General features: G+C 40.4%; 1 protein-coding gene across 3 annotated transcripts in view; it reads right to left on the bottom strand.

Annotated features, from left to right (window-relative positions):
* Positions 1 to 341: 341 nt before the first annotated feature.
* LOC110498404 (prospero homeobox protein 1) overlaps positions 342 to 6,058 on the bottom strand; it is a 201,261-nt gene continuing 195,544 nt past the window's right edge. For 2 of the 3 annotated variants that reach the window (XM_090211640.1, XM_090211642.1), the window contains exon 8: positions 342 to 3,947. The gene's annotated coding sequence lies outside the window, so the exon portion shown is untranslated. The other variant, XM_090211641.1, reaches the window with a different exon arrangement.

Genomic DNA, 6,058 nt, shown 5'->3' with positions numbered 1-6,058 from the left:
GTGTGTTTGTTTGTGTGAGTGTGTGTGTGTGTGTGTGTGTGTGTGTTTAGAAAACCGTGTTTTATGATTTAGTAGATTCCTGTTTTACATATCAATTACACGTACCTCATGTTTTTCATTTGATTGCATACAGATTTAGAAAAATACTAGTTCCAATGGAGAGAATCAGTGTCCTCTCTCTCCACACACACACACACACACACACACACACACACACACACACACACACACACACACACACCTCTCTCTTGCACACACTCCTCCACCAAAAGAGAGGTGCTCAGTCCCTAAAATTCAAACTCGGTTTAGTCTTTACAAAAAACAGCAATCGGAGGCCATAGAACTGTACAATTATTTTTTATTTTTCAAATAATAATTTATTTGATGTAATTTATTTATCATTGTCATGAGATAAACAAGAAAAAACCCACTGGTCAATTTCATAGCAAGCATTAAGAATACCATTAATAGGAATAATTATATTAATCATAAATAATAATAGTCATAATAATAATAATAATAATAATTATAATAACGATAACAATAGTTACTATCTATACAAGGTACAAATGTCACCATGTATTTTTTTTTTTCTGCAGTAAAATCATTGTTACATCACACACACACAGTTCCTGGTCACTTCCTGTCCCTCTTGTCCCTCTCAGCTAGCCTGAAATCCAGAACATGTTTTGTGCTAACATTCCCCTCCTTGTTCTCATGTTTGTCATGACAAAGAGTGGAAAGATAGTAGAAACAGACTGGTTTGTTATGGCTCAACTTGACAGCAGCTCAGAGCAGAGAATGTAGAATTGTTAAGATGTCGGGTTGCAAAATTATGGTAATTAAAAAAAAAATTGATATCCTGGTTGGATGTTTCCCGAAATCGGGAGGGAATTAGCAGGAAATCCGTAATGCTCCTACCGGGATTTCTGGAAAACCTGGACATTTTGGGCAACCCCGGTCCTGGAGCGCTTCAGGTTTATGAGTTTTTCCTGCTTTGCTTGATACCTGGAAGACCAGGTAGGTGGTATAGCAAGTCAACGATAGTGATCAATTAGCTCAGCAGCTGAGGTGATCAGTAGAGTCAGGTGTGGTGTGCTTGGTGTATAACTAAACCCTGCAATACCTGCAAGACTCCAAGGACCAGTGTTAATAACTACCGCATGACCTAGAGCAGTGGTTCTCCAACCTCTCCTTGGGGGACCCCCAGACGTTTCACAACATTTTCTAGCCTTGAACTAGCTCACCTGGTTAACCTAGTCAAGGGCTTGATGATTAGTTGACCAGTTGAATCAGGTGTGCTAGCTCTGGAATAGATCAAATACATTGATGAGGGGCCCCCAGTTTGAGAACCTCTGGTTTAGAATCATTAATTCCGCTCAGTTGATTTCATTTCATAAAGTACTTCTCTTCAGCCCCAGTTAGCAGTCCTAGCTAGTTTAGTACGTCTATTTATCCCCAGTTAGCAGTCCTAGCTAGTTTAGTACGTCAATTTATCCCCAGTTAGCAGTCCTAGCTAGTTTAGTACGTCAATTTATCCCCAGTTAGCAGTCCTAGCTAGTTTAGTATGTCTATTTATCCCCAGTTAGCAGTCCTAGCTAGTTTAGTATGTCTATTTATCCCCAGTTAGCAGTCCTAGCTAGTTTAGTACGTCTATTTATCCCCAGTTAGCAGTCCTAGCTAGTTTAGTACATCAATTTATCCCCAGTTAGCAGTCCTAGCTAGTTTAGTATGTCTATTTATCCCCAGTAAGCAGTCCTAGCTAGTTTAGTACGTCTATTTATCCCCAGTTAGCAGTCCTAGATAGTTTAGTACATCTATTTATCCCCAGTTAGCAGTCCTAGCTAGTTTAGTACATCTATTTATCCCCAGTTAGCAGTCCTAGCTAGTTTAGTACGTCTATTTATCCCCAGTTAGGAGTCCTAGCTAGTTTAGTACATCTATTTATCCCCAGTTAGCAGTCCTAGCTAGTTTAGTACATCTATTTATCCCCAGTTAGCAGTCCTAGCTAGTTTAGTATGTCTATTTATCCCCAGTTAGCAGTCCTAGCTAGTTTAGTATGTCTATTTATCCCCAGTTAGCAGTCCTAGCTAGTTTAGTACGTCAATTTATCCCCAGTTAGCAGTCCTAGCTAGTTTAGTATGTCTATTTATCCCCAGTTAGCAGTCCTAGCTAGTTTAGTACGTCTATTTATCCCCAGTTAGCAGTCCTAGATAGTTTAGTACATCTATTTATCCCCAGTTAGCAGTCCTAGCTAGTTTAGTACGTCTATTTATCCCCAGTTAGCAGTCCTAGCTAGTTTAGTACACCTATTTATCCCCAGTTAGCAGTCCTAGCTAGTTTAGTACATCTATTTATCCCCAGTTAGCAGTCCTATCTAGTTAAGTACGTCTATTTATCCCCAGTTAGCAGTCCTAGCTAGTTTAGTATGTCTATTTATCCCCAGTTAGGAGTCCTAGCTAGTTTAGTACATCTATTCATCCCCAGTTAGCAGTCCTAGCTAGTTTAGTACATATATTTATCCCCAGTTAGCAGTCCTAGCTAGTTTAGTACATCTATTTATCCCCAGTTAGCAGTCCTATCTAGTTAAGTACGTCTATTTATTCCCAGTTAGCAGTCCTAGCTAGTTTAGTATGTCTATTTATCCCCAGTTAGGAGTCCTAGCTAGTTTAGTACATCTATTCATCCCCAGTTAGGAGTCCTAGCTAGTTTAGTACATATATTTATCCCCAGTTAGCAGTCCTAGCTGGTTTAGTATATCTATTTATCCCCAGTTAGCAGTCCTATCTAGTTAAGTATGTCTATTTATCCCCAGTTAGCAGTCCTAGCTAGTTTAGTATGTCTATTTATCCCCAGTTAGGAGTCCTAGCTAGTTTAGTACATCTATATATCCCCAGTTAGCAGTCCTATCTAGTTAAGTACGTCTATTTATCCCCAGTTAGCAGTCCTAGCTAGTTTAGTACGTCTATTTATCCCCAGTTAGCAGTCCTGGCTAGTTTAGTACGTCTATTTATCCCCAGTTAGCAGTCCTAGTTAGTTTAGCTGAACTAGCATGCTGAGCTGACATAGTCTCACTGTAACTCAGAGAAGAGAATATAGAATCTTCTAAAATATTATAGTTTTACAATTCAGTTCAGTTCAGCTAGTCTGAGTTTAGCTAGCTGCTCACGTCACTTCAGTTTATCTAGTTATGTTAAGCCTCAGCTAGAAGTTAAAGCTAGTTTGACCAAACGAACTCCAGCTAGCCCAGGTAATGATAGAACAGTGAAGTGAAGAGAGGAGAGAATCCTCAAGAATTATACAACTTCACAGTTCAGTTTACATCAGTCAAAATACTAGTCAGAGTTTAGCTAACTTTAGCTTCAGCTAACAACCGGGAGGCTAACACTCACATCGAGAGTTGGGATGGGGGGTGAGGGGGGCACAGTCAAAACATCCGATGAGTCTCAGAAGAAGAATGAAAAAAATAAACAACAACAACATCAACAACAACAACAACAACAGACAGCTGGGTTGGAAGTGTTGTTTTGGTGGGGGGGGGGGGGTTGGCGATCCGGGGAATGCTACTGTACTTCATGATCCAAACACTCGGCAGAGGTATGGGAATATGTTGGATATGAAGGGCTATTGTTTGTTTCTGTGTAGTGGAGGGGATAAAAGGAACTCATCCCAAACGTCCACGGTAGAAATGTTCCATTCTAAAACGTCTCAACACGATTTTCTGTTTTTGAATAGAAGGAATATGCAGTCTTCGTACTGTCCCAGTGCTGAAGGAGGGAGTTGGACGGTTTAATTGGACACTTTTGTTAATTAAATAAATAAAAAAAATGGCTGAGCGTCTGAAATGTCCACGGTAGAAATGACAGTTAGTCTCTCTTCATACTCGTCCCCCGAGGTGAAGTTATCTGTATGTTTCCGTCGCTCTCCCAGCTTAGATTTTTATTTTACTGGAACGCAAAAAAAAAAAAAAAACACTTTAAGCTGTAGATACAAAACAATACGGTCTAATCTCTCAAATGTCATCTAAAAAATCACTTTTTTTTCCCCCCACTTTAAAGTTATTTTAAAACAATACTTTTTTTTTTGTTGTTGAGTGAGGACCACTGAGTGTACAAAACATTAGGAACACCCTGCCCTTTCCATAACATAGACTAATCAGGTGAATCCAGGTGAAAGCTATGATCGGTTATTGATGTCACTTCATTGTAGATGAAGGGGAAGAGACAGGTTATTAAATCATGATTTGTAAGCATTGAGATAATTTTAGATATGGATTGTGTTTGTGTGCCATTTCAGAGGGTGAATGGGCAAGACAAAAGATTTAAGTGCCTTTGAACGGGGTATGGTAGTAGGTACCAGTCATGCCGGTTTGAGTGTGTCAAGAACTGCAACGCTGCTGGGTTTTTCCACGCTCATCAGTTTCCTGTGTTTGTATCAAGAATGGTCCATCACCCAGAGGACATCCAGCCAACTTGACACCAACTGTGGGAAGCATTGGAGTCAACATGGACCAGCATCACAGTGGAATGATTTCGACACCTAGTGGAGCCCATACCCCGATGAATTGAGGCTGTTCTGGGGGCAAAGGGGGTACAACTCAATATTAGGAAGGTGTTCCTAATGTTTTGTACACTCAGTGTGTTTGTAAGTACTGTGACATGGTTGCAGATACATAATTTCCAAATGTTTTCAGTACCAGTCAAAAGTTTCTACCCATTCAAGGTTTATTTGTATTTTTTTTTTTTTACTATTTTCTACATTGTAGAATCAAAAACGATTAAATAACACATATTGAATCATGTAGTAACCCCCCCAAAAAGTGTTAAACAAATCAAAATATATTTGAGAGTCTTCAAGTAGCCAAGTAGCTTTGCCTTAATGACAGCTTTGAAACACTCCTGGCATTCTCTCAACCAGCTTCACAAGGAATGCTTTTCCAACAGTCTTGAAGAAGTTCCCACATATGCTGAGCACTTGTTGGCTGCTTTTCCTTCACTCTGCGGTCCAACTCATCCCAAGCCATCTCAGTTGGGTTGAGGTCGGGGTGATTGTGGAGGCCAGGTCATCTGATGCAGCACTCCCATCACTCTCCTTCATGGTCAAATAGCCCTTACACAGCCTGGAGGTGTGTTGGGTCATTGTCCTGTTGAAAAACAAATAACAGTCCCACTAAGGCCAAACCAGATGGGACGACGTATCGTTGCAGAATGATGTGGCAGCCATGCTGGTTAAGTGTGCCATGAATTCTTAATAAAGCACCATCACACCTCCTCCTCCATGCTTCACAGTGGGAACCACACATGAGATAATCCGTTCACCTACTCTGCATCTCACAAAGACACAGCGGTTGGAACCAAACATCTCACATTTGGACCCATCAGACCAAAGGACAGATTTCCACCGGTCTAATGTCCATTGCTTGTGTCTCTTGGCCCAAGCAAGTCTCTTCTTTCTTATTGGTGTCCTTTAGCAGTGGTTTCTCTGCAGCAATTCAACCACGAAAGCCTGATTCACACTGTCTCCTCTGTGATGTTGAGATGTGTCTGTTACCTACTCTGTGAAGCATTTATTAGGGCTGTAATTTCTGAGGCTGGTAACTAATGAATTTATCCTCTGCAGCAGAGGTAACTCTGGGTCTTCCTTTCCTGTGGCGGTCCTCATGAGAGCCAGTTTCATCATATTGATGTTTTTTGCAACTGCAATGCAAAGTTCTTGAAATATTCCGGATTAACTGACCTTCATGTCTTAAAGTAATGATAGACTGTCATTTCTCTTTGATTATTTGATCTGTTCTTGCCATAATATTGACTTGGTATTTTACCAAATAGGGCTTTCTTCTGTATACCACCCCTACCTTGTCACAACACAACTGATTGGCTCAAACGCATTAAGAAGGAAAGACATTCCACAAATTAACTTTTAAGAAGGCACACCTGTTAATTGAAATGTTAATTGAAATGCATGTCTCAGCCTCCAGTATTTATGCTGCAGTAGTTTATGTGTCGGGGGGCTAGGGTCAGTTTGTTATATCTGGAGTACTTCTCCTGTCTTATTCGGT

Source organism: Oncorhynchus mykiss, chromosome 19 (genome assembly GCF_057628025.1).
Source record: "Oncorhynchus mykiss isolate SJ-2025 chromosome 19, ASM5762802v1, whole genome shotgun sequence".
NCBI lineage: Eukaryota > Metazoa > Chordata > Actinopteri > Salmoniformes > Salmonidae > Oncorhynchus > Oncorhynchus mykiss.
Note: the sequence above shows the minus strand (reverse complement) of the source record. Positions and strands in the feature narration are given on the sequence as shown.